Source organism: Macrobrachium rosenbergii, chromosome 54, assembly GCF_040412425.1.
Source record: "Macrobrachium rosenbergii isolate ZJJX-2024 chromosome 54, ASM4041242v1, whole genome shotgun sequence".
Classification (NCBI taxonomy): Eukaryota; Metazoa; Arthropoda; class Malacostraca; order Decapoda; family Palaemonidae; genus Macrobrachium; species Macrobrachium rosenbergii.
The window spans coordinates 14,210,103-14,226,337 of NC_089794.1; the positions used below are offsets into that span (position 1 = coordinate 14,210,103).

At 35.3% G+C, this 16,235-nt stretch overlaps 2 long non-coding RNA genes across 4 annotated transcripts in view; one reads left to right on the forward strand and one right to left on the reverse strand.

The window, feature by feature from the left end:
• The window catches only part of LOC136834766 (uncharacterized), a 13,385-nt gene extending 1,695 nt beyond the window's left edge, over nucleotides 1-11,690 (forward strand). Inside the window, exons 1-6 of one of the 2 annotated variants that reach the window (XR_010851877.1) lie at nucleotides 2,572-2,846; nucleotides 3,363-3,558; nucleotides 4,234-4,358; nucleotides 4,558-4,753; nucleotides 10,714-10,855; nucleotides 11,459-11,689. This is a non-coding gene — a long non-coding RNA (uncharacterized lncRNA). Of the gene's footprint in view, nucleotides 1-2,571; nucleotides 2,847-3,362; nucleotides 3,559-4,233; nucleotides 4,359-4,557; nucleotides 4,754-10,713; nucleotides 10,856-11,458 lie in introns of those variants that run through there. The other variant, XR_010851876.1, reaches the window with a different exon arrangement.
• A 65-nt stretch (nucleotides 11,691-11,755) lies between these two features.
• The window catches only part of LOC136834765 (uncharacterized), a 32,245-nt gene continuing 27,765 nt past the window's right edge, over nucleotides 11,756-16,235 (reverse strand). The window contains exon 4 of one of the 2 annotated variants that reach the window (XR_010851874.1): nucleotides 11,756-12,960. This is a non-coding gene — a long non-coding RNA (uncharacterized lncRNA). The remainder of the gene's footprint in view (nucleotides 12,961-16,235) is intronic. The other variant, XR_010851875.1, reaches the window with a different exon arrangement.

Here is a 16,235-nt window from a genome sequence, read left to right on the forward strand (position 1 = left end):
TGGCCCTCTGAGCTCCATAAATCTTACATATGCAAAACTACATCCTTGTGATGTTAATTCGTTTATAATTTACAAATATAATGACAAACCTCGCTTATTTTCTTAGACGTTTTTCCCTAGTAATCGAGAATCCACATTGCAGGTTCTAGGATTTAAGTGAAATCTGTTCAGAACCCATGACAATTAAAATGTTTACATTATGTACATGTATACCCTATCCCAGAAAAATCTTGCATAGACAAACCTAACCTCATACCTTGCTAAGGGACTTCACCCGAATATTTGCTAGGGTACCATAACCTACCTGGACGAGGTGGAGGAGATAGAAAAGTTAGTTTTTATCTGCAAGAATACTAACCTAGCCTTCTCTAACCCAAGTAACATAGAGTTCCACTGCCTTCACACCCAACCCCCTACCCTATTTGGTAAAACCCCTGATCAGGCAAGACTCTGTCTTAGGTTATTATACATCTCTATTGTGCTAGTTTTGGTCTATCCTATCCAAAACCTGTGAAGTCTGTAGCCCTCCCATTAATTTTAGACATAGGGTGGTGTAATGTTAACAAAACATTTCTAGTAAAAATATCAAATTTGCAAAAATACTTGAAATTATCTAAAACCATTTTTCATCTGTGCTGATATTATCAATGAAAGTTAAAATATTTATATGATGAAGATAATGATTAAAGTGACCTTATGCTAGCATAGCTTTGCTCCTGGAGGAGATTGTAACATGGTAAGGTGGAGAAATAACTCCAAGTTTTTTAAACATTTACTTAAGCATAAATGGAAAGCATTTTCTAAGGATTTTATGACTGACTGACGAATTTCACAATTGATTAACATGTTATATGCTTAGTTATTACCACCAAAGTCTAAAAGCCAGGGGCCAGTAGGATACCACAATGTAAGGGTTTGAGGACGAAAACCAACGAAGTAGAGGATGCATCATTACCCGACCTTCCATAACCTAACATATGCGCGGATGCTTCATTTGGGTCTGTCGAAACAGCTAAATTTCCAGCAGTTTTAGTTAGGGTAGACTTACTCTTCTAAGTTCCTTGAGTGGACAGTTGTAGATTCACATTTCTTAGGCTTTTCACTCAAGCTTCCTACAGTTTGCACTTGAAGCATAGTCCGTTTACAAGTCGATATTACAATGTGGGGAGGGAGGAGATTTTCTTGTTCACTTAAAACAGAAATTTCTGTTCACTTAAAAGAGAAATAAGCAGATATGTATGGTTTTATAAACCATAATGTAAACATTCCATATGAATTCTGTGAAATAACTTTCATCAATTTCGAAAAATGACTACTTACAGATGTGCATGTTTCTAAAAATTTAGACAGCGGGTTTTGTATAAAAGGTGTAAATTCACACACTCAGATTTCTTTACTGAAATTTTAAGTCCTGTCAGCTGCCGTCTATGGAGTTATGTAAGTCAACTGAACAGAGTTATTTTTTCAGGCCAATGTTGTAGTTCCAGTTCCATTAAATACTATTAATCATATTTATTTTGAGGAGTACATCTTTACTGTTGACCGATTTTTAGACTTAAAAACTTGAGGGTTTTTTAATTTTAAATTCTTTTGGTGGCACTTTAAAATTAAATACATCGAATTAGTTTTAGGTAATTTAAGAGGTTTCAATTTTACTCGGCGTAAGGTTTGGACTTACAAACATCAACCCTGTCCCTATTACATAATATTACTCAAGAAGGACTTTTAATATTGTGTGGTTAAATATTGTATGGCTATATTTGGCACATGAGGAACTTGCCGCAATTCCTTACAATACTGCATAGGCCTACACTTTACGATGTGTACATTGTGATTCATTTTTAGCTTTGTTTCCTTTTCAAAAACATTATCATGGTCAGAGTTTCTTTGCTGTTATCATCTGTAATCACTTATAGCAAGAACCCTGACTAAAAGTTAGTTTTGAAGGGCCACATGTCTAACAAAGAATTTTAACAAATATTTCGTTTTATACACAACTGAATTGAAAATTTTATTTGTACAGTCTGTTATCAATATTGTATGTAGGCTCCAACTTAACTGAATTTCTTGTGGCCAGTAGTGATGGAATTTGTCATTTGATTTGGACCATGAGGAATGCATGTAGAACCACTTCCCACTAGCAATGAAAAATGTTTAAAACGGTTTTAATTTGTAAAATTAAAGTCATTTTTGGAAGAATGTTTATATTCCAAAAGGAAAACTGGCCATCCAATTATGGTCTAAGTTGACAGCTTAAATATTTTAAAGGGTATGTAGGTTATCATTTAGGGAATTAAGACTGAATGGGGCTGTGCTCAGTAACATGTTTAAATTCTTGGAACTAAAATCTTGACGGTTTGTAGACTACAAACCCAAGTGAGAGATACTGTTATATACTTTATTTTTCAACAGCATCCATCCAAGTTTATTAAAATTTTGAAAGTGATTTTAAAAGGAAGTGCTGAGTATGCAGCATATTACCTGTATGAATTATTTAAAAAAAATGGAAAATGAGGCTGGATTAAATTCTGAATACTGAAACTTATTCAAGTGTGGGGAACTATTTTTACATTCAGTTAAGAGCTGAATATTTTACTGAAAGAGCTGCATTTCTACTGAAAGATCTATTTGGCAGTTTTCAGTTATTGTAAGCTGGTAACTATTTTGTTAGTTTTTTTTTGTGGGGGGGAGGGGGCATTCTTACATTTCTTGTTCTGTTTACAATGTAATCCCGTTTTGCTGGAAGGTTTCGTAAATGCAGAATAATTCAAGGAGGAATTGTTTACCAATACTGCTGTCACGAAAGGGAACATTTCTGTCGGATGTAAATTGGCTATTAACTGCAGGTAAGTGGTAGCCCTGTTAAAGTCAGATTGTGGATTTCTGAAATCTTTTAACTGATTATTAAGGTTTCTTTGTTATGTAGTCATGAAAAGCAACGTAGATAATCGTGATTGCTGGGAAAGAGGTCAGGGTTTTGCAAGTATTCATTGTAAAACCAGTAGGGGAAATGAATAAGCTACAATACTCAACGATCCAAAACACTGATCTATTTCACTATGTGACACGAGATATCGATTCTGTGGTTCCAAAATTTGGGTAATGTCAAATTGCAAATTGAAGAGAAATTGTTCAAGTTGGACATAAACATGTTCATGCATTCAATGGTGTTACTAATTGCCATTGTTCTGTGCAACTCCTATTAAGGTTAATTCTTTTATTTGTAAATAAAGTTTTCCTTCAGTCCACTTCAAATGCTGCTATAAAAGCTTGAGGTATAGATAATTATAGGTTTGAGGAATATAATGACGTTGACCTATTACTTTGACAGAATTAAGCCATGATTTGTTTCGCCTTTTAAGGTTCATTTGTGAGTACGCGATGGCAGATGGTACTCCTGATGTGCTGATCAAATGATTTTGAAGGTTGTTTGATCCCTTGCTTCAAAGGAGTTACAAGTTGTGTACCTGTGATTGGGCTAGCTTCAATGGAAGCCTACACGATTCATCTTTCACCTAATTTTTGAGGGTCATGATACTGATCAAATATCAGTGGAAGGTAAATGTTGACTCATTTTCGTAGAGTAGAATTTTTTTAGAATGAAATTTTAACTTAAGAGGTCTGCAGATATTGTAGAAATTCTTGATTCTCATAGAGTACTTGACGTTTTATTATGTCTTTGAAATTTAAACAAGAGGTGAGTGTGCCAAAAGATGTTTTCAGAAGGGATAATTTTGAATTTTAATGTTCACACAAAAAAAGAACTTATAAAAAATATTCTTAAATTGGTCACTACTTGAAATGTTAGTTTCGCTTCTTCTCTGCTCCTTAAAACGATGTCTCTCTGAATCTGGTTTGATCCTTAACCTACTTAGTAGCCTAGAAGACAAGCATGAACTAATATTTTTAGTAGCTTAGCGTTATTCATTTATTGATATTTTGGGGAATTTCAGTTAGGTTAGTCGCATTATAAGTGGTAAAGCTCTATACATAAGGTGAATTCAAATAATTCATGAGCTAGAAGCCGATTCCCTTTGCAACCTCATACTTCGACAAGAGTAAAATCCAATTTAAACCAGAGTGTAGAGCAGGGGATTAGAATTCCATGCCTGCAATCTAAATTTTCAGAAAATTAAGATTTAGTGGTTTGAGGAGCTTTGTGAAAAAGTCATACATTCAGAAAAAAAAGCTTTTGTAGTTTAAAGATGCCTAATAACCGGTTAACTTTCACAGGAATGAAATGGAATCATAACAGTATTAAAAACAGATTGTCAGAAATCTATATTCAACTATGAGCTGCAGAAATTCGAAAATACAGTGAGCAGTAACCTTCATCTGAACTTGCAACTCCTATTAAGGTAAATTTTTTTATATGTAAATAAAGTTTTCCTTCTGTCCACTTCAAATGCTGCTAAATATTTTGAAATGAGTGCACTGGTAGAGGATCATAAAACTTATAAAAGCTTGAGGTATGGATAATTATAAGTTTGAGGAATATAATGACGTTGACCTATTACTTTGGCAGAATTAAGTCATGATTTGTTTCGCTTTTTTAAGGTCCATTTGTGAGTACGCGATGGCAAATGGTACTCCTGATGTGCTGATCAAATGATTTTGAAGGTTGGTTGATCCCTTGCTTCAAAGGGGTTACAAGTTGTGTACCTGTGATTGGGCTAGCTTCAATGGAAGCCTACACGATTCATCTTTCACCTAATTTTTGAGGGTCATGATACTGATCAAATATCAGTGGAAGGTAAATGTTGACTAATTTTCGTGAAGTAGAATTTTTTTTAGAATGAAATTTTAACTTAAGAGGTCTGCAAATATTGTAGAAATTCTTGATTCTCATAGAACACTTGAAGTGTTATTATGTCTTTGAAATTTAAACAAGAGGTGAGTGTGCCAAAAGATGTTGTCTTCAGAAGGGATAATTTCGAATTTTAATGTCCACACAAAAAAAGAGCAACTTGTTAAAAATATTGTTAAAAATTGGTCACTTCTTCACTGCTCCTTAAAATGTTTCTCCGAATCTGGTTTGATCCTTAACCTACTTAGTAGCCCAGAAGACAAGCATGGACTAATATTTTTAGTAGCTTAGCGTGATTCATTTATTGATATTTTAGGGAATTTCAATTAGGCTATTCACATTATAAGTGGTAAAGCTCTATACATACGGTGAATTCAAATAATTCATGAGCTAGAAGCCGATTCCCTTTGCAACCTCATACTTCGACAAGAGTAAAATTCAATTTAAACCAGAGTGTAGAGCAGGGGATTAGAATTTCATGCCTGCAATCTAAATTTTTCAGAAAATTAAGATTTAGTAGTTTGAGGAGCTTTGTGAAATAGTCATATATTCAGAAAATAAAGCTTTTATAGTTTAAAGATTCCAAATAACCGGTTAACTTTCACAGGACTGAAATGGAATTGTAACAGTATTAAAAACAGATTGTCAGAAGTCTATATTCAAGTATGAGCTGCAGAAACTGGAAAATAAAGTGAGCAGTAACCTTCATCTGAACTTGCTGAAATTAAATGTTAAATGAAATGCTGATGGCTATTTTATTGTGTCCCTAGAAAGGTCATCAAATGTAGGACAAATGACCAGCCATTGTTTGATGATACATGTAGACAAGCCTACCATGATAGACCAAATTTAACGCATGGAGACCAAATCGTTCAAATGAAAATGACACCATTTTTGTTGAGTCTAGCGGTGCTGTTAATAGAAATTACCACACAGCCGAGAGAAATTACAATAATTCCTTGAAGAAGAAACTTGAAGGGATTACTCAGCCTTATCTGTGGTGGACCAAATTGGTATTGTCTATCTTTGGGTCGGACTCGTCTGCCATTCCACCACTACTAACAGTTGATAGCAGATTGGTTACTGGCCCTAGGGAAAAGGCTGAACTGCTTCATCGAGCGTTTGAAGCTAAGCAGTCAGCTGAAGATGTCCTTCTCCCTGATACTTGTCATTCTGAACCTGTTCTTACAAAATTTGCATATCACTCCAGGGATGTTAAGAAAATTCTGGATAATCTTGAGCTGGGGCAAAGATCTTGATGTTTCTTACCTTTGTTTTTATTTTAAGTTTCTAGCGTGTTGTCTCCCAAGGTTACTAGATTTTATAGAATTTTATGTCGATGTAGTATCTTTGTGGATGAGAGCAAGCTTAGTAATACAGTGCCTGTTCCCAAGAGTGGCAGTAACTACAGGCCATCTCTATTCTCCCTGTGCTCGCCGAAGTTGCTGAAAAACTTATTTTTAAGTCACTAAGTGTGTGGAATCTAAAGGGTTGTTATCTGATAGTCAATATGCATACAGGAAGCAGTTAGGTACCTGCGATGTTCTTTTAGACTTGACATACCATTTGCAAGGGGACCTTGATAAGGATTTTGAGTGCAGAGTCAGATAGATTTTAGTGCTGCTTTCGATTTAGTAAATCACAAGGCACTTGTATAAACTTCAGAATCTTGGAGTGGTTGGATATGTTTTAGGATTACTTCAAGATTTCCTTACAGGTAGGCAACAGCGAGTTGCTGTGGATGGGATCTTGAGTGAATCAAGACATATTGTGTCTGGAGTTCCACAGGGCAGTGTTCTTGGTCCACTCTTATTTTTAGTGTATACAGGTGATATGGTTGTTGGCCTGAAAAACAAGTTGTTCAGTATGCTGATGATGCAACACTTGTGGGTGTAGTAAAGTCTCCACTTATGAGAAATGAAGTTGCCCTCAGCCTTAATCGGGACGTGAACCAGATCAGTGAATGGTGTAAACAGTGGAGTATGAGGCTGAACTCCAATAGAATTAAAACACTAATGATTAGCAGATCCCGTACAAATTTCCCCTGGTGGTTCGAACTTTGCTGATTGAGTCTGAAGCTTTAACTATTCTAGGTGCAACTTCGGACTCACATCTAATGAAAGTTTCAGCAAATTCCGCACGAAAGTTAGCTATTGTTCGTAAGGCCTCATGTATTTATAACAGTAATAAAATCAGTGCAACCTGTTTTAGGACATTTGTACTTCCTTTACTGGCATACTGTTCTCCGCTGTGGATGTCTGCTTCTAGGTGTCTGCTTCTGCCAGAGATTTATCTCTTTTAGATAGAGTGGTTCGTGGTGGTAGGTTTCTGTTTCCTCATAAGAGCAGTTATGACTTGGACCATCGACGTTTGGTATCTTGTCTGTCACTTTTTCATAAGTTGTATTTCAACAGAGATCGTTCACATTCACAATTGATCCCTGATCCCTTTTATCTGCCGAGAGCAACCAGTTTCGCTGAACAGCAGCACCAGTTTACAACAAATGTGCCTCGCTGTCGAACTTCTCAGTTCCAGAGGTCGTTTATTCCTCACACCGTTGGACTGTGTAACAGCCTCCCAGATGATGTCGTGCTGTCAGAACTTCAGAAGATGCCATGCATTACTACCCTAATATTATTCTCCTTGCAGTTTAATATTTTATCTATTAATTTATTGATTTTTTTTTTTTAATACGTGGGATCTCCTCTTTATGTATTTCCCTTCACCACCTCTTACCTCCTAATGAACACCATATTCTTTGGAAGATTGTATTTCAAGTCAATGACCCCTGTGGGCTTGTTCCATTTGAGTAAGTTTCATCTTCTGAATAATAATAATAATAATAATAATAATAATAATAATAATAATAATAATAATAATAATAATAATAATAATAATAATGAAGTCGTGTTAGCACTCATCTATAAGTAATTGTTTGACTTGTAAAGAATACCACCGATCATCAGTGACAGAACTGTTCCAAGTGGAAAATGAGGTTAGTAACTTCTACCATACAGTTACAGACTGGGGGTTTGTTGCTTCATTGTTGTGTTGATCCTAGGGTTTGTATCCTAGCCACAAAAAGACAATTTTTTTAATGGTCTCTTGCCAGCGTCTTGAATTGAATATAGAATTTAGGCCAAAGGCTAAGCACTGGGACCTATGAGGTCATTCAGCCCTGAAACGGAAAGTTACAGTAAAAGGTGTGAAAGGTGTAACAGGAGGAAAGCCTCGCGGTTGCCCTATGAATCAATTGCTGGGAGAGGCTGGTAAGTAAGATGGAAGAAAGCGAATATGAAAGGAGGTACAGTAAAAGGAACGAAAGGGGTTGCAGCTAGGGGCCGAAGGCACTCTGCAAAGAACCTTAGTAATGCCTACAGGGCCGGTTTCTTGAAGGTTTCAAGTCTCTTACCCCCTGGGATTTGTCATCTCCTGTGCCATAGGGTTTAACTTTCATCAAATGCACTTTATCTGAAAAGCGGTATTTTGGTACAAGTTTTGCGGAGCGTTTATTGTGCAGTTTTCATGTATACATCGGTTTCATTCCATCTGTTGCATTCAGAATTGAGGATAAGGGAAACTTTTGGTCTTTTTCCTTTGCAAGTAATAACACTTGGTACGCTGCAAGGGCACAATAACCATGTTATTAGCCTTAAAGAATGTTGAAACGATGTTCTGCATATATTCTGGGAGGGATATGCCTGCATATATTCTGGGAGAGAGATGCCTGCATATATTCTGGGAGAGATATGCCTGCATATATTCTTGGAGAGATATGCCTGCATATATTCTGGGAGAGATATACCAAATATCTCAAGTGGTACTATAATTTTGGTGGCCAATCGGCTCCACGTATGCCGTTCAGTTAAACCTGCGCAGTTATGCCTGCAGTCGGCCTGTGCAGGCAAACCTTCACTACTAACGATTCACCCTTTTTCCAAAGTCCAAGTCCTCCGTAGAAGCCACAGCGTCAATAGACGGTGCTCTGGCTGTAATTGGCTTGCTGATAGCATAAACAAAATTCATAAACTTCAAGTAAGACATGCAGTGAAAGAGTGGTTGAAAAAACAAACTCAATTCTCCTATGTGAATTTATTAAGAGTTTATTTTTGCCCCTTAGGACTTTCACGATGTTAATTGAAGAGTTGTGTTGATTAAATTAGTAATTGTTTTTCATTTCAAAGTTGACATATTGAGGCCTAGTGTTGTTTTATAAAGTGATTAATGCTGTTTGTTTTCATTTTAAGAATTAACTTTATGATGTGTTACATCAAGTGAAGATCCTTAGTTTACTGCGGTTCCTTTGTTTCATTTGTGTGTTGATTAGTCTATTTTCATTTCAAAACTGGCTTACATGGCATGTGAACAATGAATAAATTTACATAGTCTGATATTGTTTTCTTTTTTATCAAAGATATTATTTTGTTATTTTAAAAGTGAATCACTGTACCTAAATGATGCATAATGAATAGACGCATTATAGGCCTATTCTTGTTTTACATTATTTCGCCATAATGAATATTTCTTCACTTAAAAACTTTCATATATGGTTTATAACCACTAAAAAACATACATAGGCTTAATCTCGTACGATAGCTTTTGAATTTTACTTGCCCAAGCGAAGTCTCGTTCAACGAAATCTACAAGACGTTCAGAAAAGATGCTGCCACTTTCAGCCTACATTATACACTATTTTCCCAGTGGAAAAATCGCAAAATTATAAATATATATTATTCTGACATCCGTATTAATTATTAAAAAACGAAGTCCGATACTTTTAAATTTCATAAAACTCAACACTCTGCTTCTGACTAGTAACGTACTATTTTCCGTCTGGGGACGGGAAGGGAACAGAGCCAAAGAAGCTGTCTCCCCACATTAACGAAGCGCACATGCGCAGGCGGTTTGGCCGGAGGCTTGTCGATTGAGATGAGCCTTTTGCTCTGGCTGCCTGTGCAGTTAAGAAAAACTCTGCAGGTGGTTCACATTTACGTTCAGTTTTGCTTGCACAGGCCGACTGTGCAGGCATAACTGCTCAGACATAACGACGTTAGTGGCGGTCTTAAGTGTTGCAAACCAAGAGGCACATTACAAAATCATCTATGCTTTGTCTGTTGAGTTTCTTAGACAAGAGCCATGAGTGTAACTGATGATGAGTGAGGAGATTGTGGTTTTGCCAAAAGTTCACGTTTCCTCAATTGGTTCTTTTTATGCTGTGTAGAACTGCCGTTGCAAAGAAATCTGAGCTTCAAGTAAGTGACTGATTCTTTAAGCCCTGTCCACACTATCGAGCATGCTCGACGGGCAAACAGTGCTACCAGATCAAAATAGGTAATGAGAATGAGGTTGATGACGTCAGAAGCGGAAACCACAGGCAGGATCTGGCAAAAACAGTGCTACCAGATGTAGTTTAGCCCACAATATCTACTTCTTCACCGGGCAAAGACCTTTACCAGTCGAAACAGTTTCTGGTGTTTCCTTTAAGCTCACTCACAGCCAGTTGCCCGCTCGTTTGCCCGAAGTTTCCTCGCTTCTGACGTCACCTTCGTGCCTGCCACTCGCCCTCCTTATTGATGTATTGGAACGGGATCTGGTATCACTGTTTGTCCGTCGAGCATGCTCGATAGTGTGGACAGGGCTTTACCTTTAATAGGTATTTCATTGGTTTTTTGTCAGGTGTAAAATGGAAAGTGCCACTTGGAAAAAAGGTTTCGTTCTATCATTAATGTACAACTGCACATTCCAAATGAATTTTTTTACTTAAAAACTAAGAATCCTAAGGAAAGCATACAGTATTTCACAAACTGTAACTAACCATACAGTAGTTTCATAACCTGTAATAAGTTAAATGTTACATTTTTTCGCTTGAGTTCTCAAACGTTGTAAACTGTTCTTCCTTCTTTCAGGTGTGCAGCTACTCAGGACTTGAAAAGAAGTTATTGAGTCTTCATTTTGCATCAACATTCTTCCTTAAATGAGAGCATCCCCGAAAAATGTCACATGTCTTCAGATAATAGGAAGCATTTGGATATAGGCTACGAATTGCAGGTTTGTAAAATGATTTACTGGTATTCAGTACTCTACTGAAATTTCCCTTACATTGTTTGTTGCTTTCATATTTTGAATCTTAAGCCAAAACTGAGTGTAGGATAGTCTAATTTGAATCGCAAGCCAGAACGGAGTGTAGGATAGTCTAGAAGTGTTATGCTGTACAAACTTGAATTGAGCGCTTTACTGATAGTTAACTTTGCCATTTCACTATGCTAGATCATTATTAGCTTAGTTTGAGAACATGAGCTGCGGTTCGAGTCCAAACGCGGAGATTAAAGTTCTTTTACAACAGGAAAAGTAAATCGGTTAATAAAAGGCTTCATAAAGCAGTGTTTTAACGCTGGCAAGTAAAATTTTAGCTTATTGCAGTTTTATAACTGCATGTACTCGATCTTAATTGGCTAGGCTTTTTTTTATTTGCAATTATTCCAAAGGATATTAGTTGGAATTATATGGTCCTTATGGTCCTTCAAGAAATAAATTTTTTTTTATTGGCAATTATTCCAAGAAATATTTGGTTAGAATTATATGGCCATTCAAGAAATTTTTGGTTACAATTAAAAAAATTTTTATTTTTAAGTTTTTTTTTTTTTTTTGCAGTTGCAGGAGGAGATACTAGCAAATTCATATTACGTAACCTGCATTTTATTAAGGACAGAAATAAACTGTTGGACAGAAGCTTGTGTGGAGTTAAGCTACACGAAAGCTAAGAGGGAAGTATTAACTGCGTGAAGAGCAGCTTTGATGTACACAGGACTGAAGTGGGCTACAGGTGCAGCTAAACCGTGGGGGGAGATAAATCTTCCAGATAAAGGATAAACATCGTAAGAGGTATTTTTCTCATTTGTTTTTATAAGATTTGTTGCGTAACTGAAATGATTATGAAAAAACGAAACCTAAAATAGAAAGGTTTATTCTAAACTACATAATGCTTCATTATCATTTTCTTTCTTTCAGACTGGGTGGACAGACATAGACACTCACACGAGAGGTGAAAAAATAAACACTTCAGGGTGAATTCTCGTGATATGGTTGGAATTTAAAAACATTGCATACAGGTGCCGTATCTACTGCTTGAAAGATAGATATGTTTTGCTCTTCATTGCTTGGATAAAATATATTCAGAAGAAAAGTGAAGCACTACCAGTTGGTTACCTTGCGCTTTACCAAACACACTGGCCCCGGTCCAGATGTGGTAAATTCTTCAGCAAATTTCTCCTATACGGACGTAACATCAGCATTTGCAAAGACTTTCCCTCTGCGACATCATTCCTCAGAGGATCCGACAGATGGGAAGAAATTTCTCAGAAGACCTGAAACTGCATTGCTAATAAATTTTTACCTTGACTGAAACTGCTTGCTAAAGGTAATTCATTGACCTTGTCTGCAACTTGCTAAAGAAAATTGACTGAGGCTGAAACAGGACCAGTAAAGAAAATTCACTACATGGAAGATTTGCTGATTGGTCCTGTTTCAAAATCAATCTCTACACTACATGGAAGATTTGGATGTGAAGAAAAAGTCACCTTGTCCTTCCTCTTCCCCAAATTGCTGCAGCTGTTATCTTCATCGGTTGGGTGACAATGGATGTGAAGAATTGAAAGTCACCTTGTCCTTCACTTTTCCCAAATAGAAGTGAACCGCACGCAGCTACTGAAGATAAAATCTTCAGATGAAGATCAAAAGTTTAGCACCAACAGGCTCAGCAGAATTTTCCTATTATGAGTGACAGTACTTAAGATGTGAAGCAAAAGCAGCTGCCTAAGAAGTCGTTGAGACTGCCCTTCACTGTTGGGAAAATTCCTTAAATTGATGTAACAGCTGTTGAATTCTTCGTCCACTCCTTGCTCTTCATTGACGGGGTGATATCTTAGACACCAATAGCTGCAGAAGCAAACCACATGTCTGCTTCTTGTCCTTCACTGCCCAGCAGAGTTCCTCAAATTGATGCAACAGCTGCTGAGTTCTTGGTCCACTCCTTGCTCTTCATTGGTGGGAGGAGAGACACTTCAGATGGATGCTTTAACATGTACAGCTGCTGAGTTCTTGGTCCACTCCTGGGATGATACATTCTTCAGACGAAAGTGAAGCACCAACATCTGCTGAAGAATGATTTTAAATTAGCACGCTTTTACCATAGTTACTTTCTTCCGTTGCAGTTTACTTCGTTGTTTTGACTAAATGGAACTAATGTTTTCGAATAGTAAATAAATATTTGAAATTCACTCGTGTTTTAATGAAGTTCACAAGCAAGAGAAAATACCAAAATTACCGCAAAACTGACCTACAAGAGATGACTCAACCTTTTTCTATTATTAAAGGGTTCTAAGACCACACTACACACAAAACCAATAAAAACTCTTTAGACTCTTAGCTAAGAACCCTTTCAAAAAGACCTTGGTTTGAATAATAAGTTTAGACTAAAGCTTGAGTCATTACCTACACACACACACTTACAAATCTTTCAACTAGAGCCTAGACAATAGAATTAGAAAGCTTGAGTCATTCAATTACCTACACACCCACAACCTAAAAAAATTTTGAAATTCAACTAAAGCCTAGACTCTACGGGTATAAAATTAGAAAGCTTGAGTCATTCAAAGACTACCTTGGTTTTCACAAACCCTAGTCTAAAAATAAGAAAGCAAAAAATCATTAGAAAGCTTGAGTCATTAGAAAGCTTGAATTAGAAAGCGACCATTAGAAAGCTACAAAAAAAGCTTGAGTCATTAAGCTTGAGTCAATTAGTCATTAGAAAGCTTGAGTCATTAGAGTCATTACAAAGACAGACACAGTCATTAGAAAGCATTAAAAGCTTGAAAATATCTTGGTTTTCACAAAGACCTAAAACACAACCTGGAAAAAATCTTGTCAACTATAAAATAAAAAATTAGAAAGCTTGAGTCATTCAAAGACATACACACACACAACCTAAAAAAATCTTGGTTTTCAACAAAACCTAGTCTATAAAATAAGAAAGCTTGAGTCATTAGAAAATATCTGGTTTTCAAGTCTACATTCAAAGACTAAAAATATCTTGTATAAAATAAGAAAGCTTGAGTAATTAGAAAAGTTTGAGTCATTCAAAGACAGACACACAACCATAAAAAAAATATCTTGGTTTTCAACTAAAACCTAGTCTATAAAATAAGAAAGCTTGAGTAATTAGCTTGAGTCATTCAAAGACACACACACACAACCTAAAAAAATATCTTGGTTTTAAAAACCTAGTCTAAAACCTATAAAATAAGAAAGCTTGAGTCATTAGAGCTTGAGTCATTCAAAGACACACACACACAAAAAATATCTAAAAAAAAATCTTGGAGTTTCACAACCTAAAAATATCTTGGATTTCAATTAAAACCTAGTCTATATAAAATAAGAAAGCTTGAGTAATTAGAAAGCTTGAGTCATTCAAAGACAGACACACACACAACCTAAAAAAATCTTGGATTTCAATTAAAACCTAGTCTATATAAAATAAAGTTAGAGTCATTAGAAAGCTTGAGTCATTAGAAAAAATATCTTGGTTTTCATTCAAAGACATACTAAAACCTAGTCTAAAAATATCTTGAGTTCAACTAAAACCTTGAGTCTATAAAATTAGAAAGCTTGAGTCATTAGAAAGCTTGAGTCATTAAAGAAACACACACACAACCTAAAAAATCTTGGTTTTCAACTAAAACCTAGTCATATAAAATAATAAATTCAACTAAAACCTAGTCTATAAAATAAGAAAGCTTGAGTAATTAGAAAGCTTGAGTCATTAGAGAAAAATATCTTGGTTTTCAACTTCTATAAAATAAGAAAGTCATTAGAAAAAATATCTTGGTTTTCAACTAAAACCCTAGTCTATAAAATAAGAAAGCTTGAGTAATTAGAAAGCTTGAGTCATTAGTCTATAAAATATCTTGAAAGCTTGTCAACTAAAAACCTAGTCTTATAAAATAAGAAAGCTTGAGTCATTAGAAAGCTTGAGTCATTAGAAAGCTTGAGTCATCTAGAAAGCTTGAGTCATTAGAAAGCTTGAGTCATTAAAGAAAAACAGAAAAATATCTTGGTTTTCAACTAAAACGTAGTCTATAAAATAAGAAAGTCATTTGAGTCATTAGAAAGCTTGAGTCATTAGAAAGCTTGAGTCATTAAGAAAGCTTGAGTCATTAGAAAGAGAGTCATTAAAACCTAGACTAAAAAAAAATATCTTGGTTTTCAACTAAAACCTAGTCTATAAAATAAGAAAGCTTGAGTAATTAGAAAGCTTGAGTCATTCAGTCAAGACAGACACACACAACCTAAAAAAATCTTGGGTTTCAACTAAAACCTAGTCTAAAAAAGCTTGAGTAATTAGAAAGCTTGAGTCATTCAAAGACAGACACACACACAACCTAAAAAATCTTGGTTTTCAACTAAAACCCTAGTCTATAAAAAGAAAGCTTGAGTAATTAGAAAGCTTGAGTCATTCAAAGACAGAAAAACAACCTAAAAAATATCTTGGTTTTCAACTAAAACCTAGTCTATAAAATAAGAAAGCTTGAGTTAGAAAAAATATCTTGAGTCAAACCTTAGAAAAACTAGAAAGCTTGAGTCATTAGAAAGTTGAGTTAAAGAAAACACACACAAAAATAAGAAAGCTAAAAATCTTGGTTTTCAACTAAAACCTAGTCTATAAAATAAGAAAGCTTGAGTAAATTAGAAAGCTTGAGTCATTAGAAAAATATCTTGAAAGCTTTTCAACCTAGTCTGTAAAATAAAGATCTTGAGTCATTAGAAACCTAGTCATTAAAAAGACACACACAATTAAAAAATATCTTGGTTTTCAACTAAAACCTAGTCTATAAAATAAGAAAGCTTGAGTAATTAGAAAGCTTGAGTCATTAGAAAAAATATCTTGGTTTTCAACTAAAACCTAGTCTATAAAATAAGAAAGCTTGAGTCATTAGAAAAAATATCTTAGTTTCAACTAAAAGCTAGTCTATAAAAAAGAAAGCTTGAGTAATTAGAAAGCTTGAGTCATTAGAAAAAATATCTTGGTTTTCAACTAAAACGTAGTCATAAAATAAGAAAGCTTGAGTCATTAGAAAGCTTGAGTCATTAAAAAAATCTTGAGTCATTAGAAAGCTTGAGTCATTAGAAAGCTTGAGTCATTACAAAGAGTCATTACAAACCTAAAAATATCTTGGTTTTCAACTAAAACCTAGTCTATAAAATAAGAAAGCTTGAGTAATTAGAAAGCTTGAGTCATTAAAAAGTACACACACAACCTAAAAAAATATCTTGGGTTTCAACTGAGTCATTAAGAAAGCTTGAGTCATTAGAAAGCTTGAGTCATTAAAGACAGACACACACACAACCTAAAAATATCTTAGGTTTCAACTAA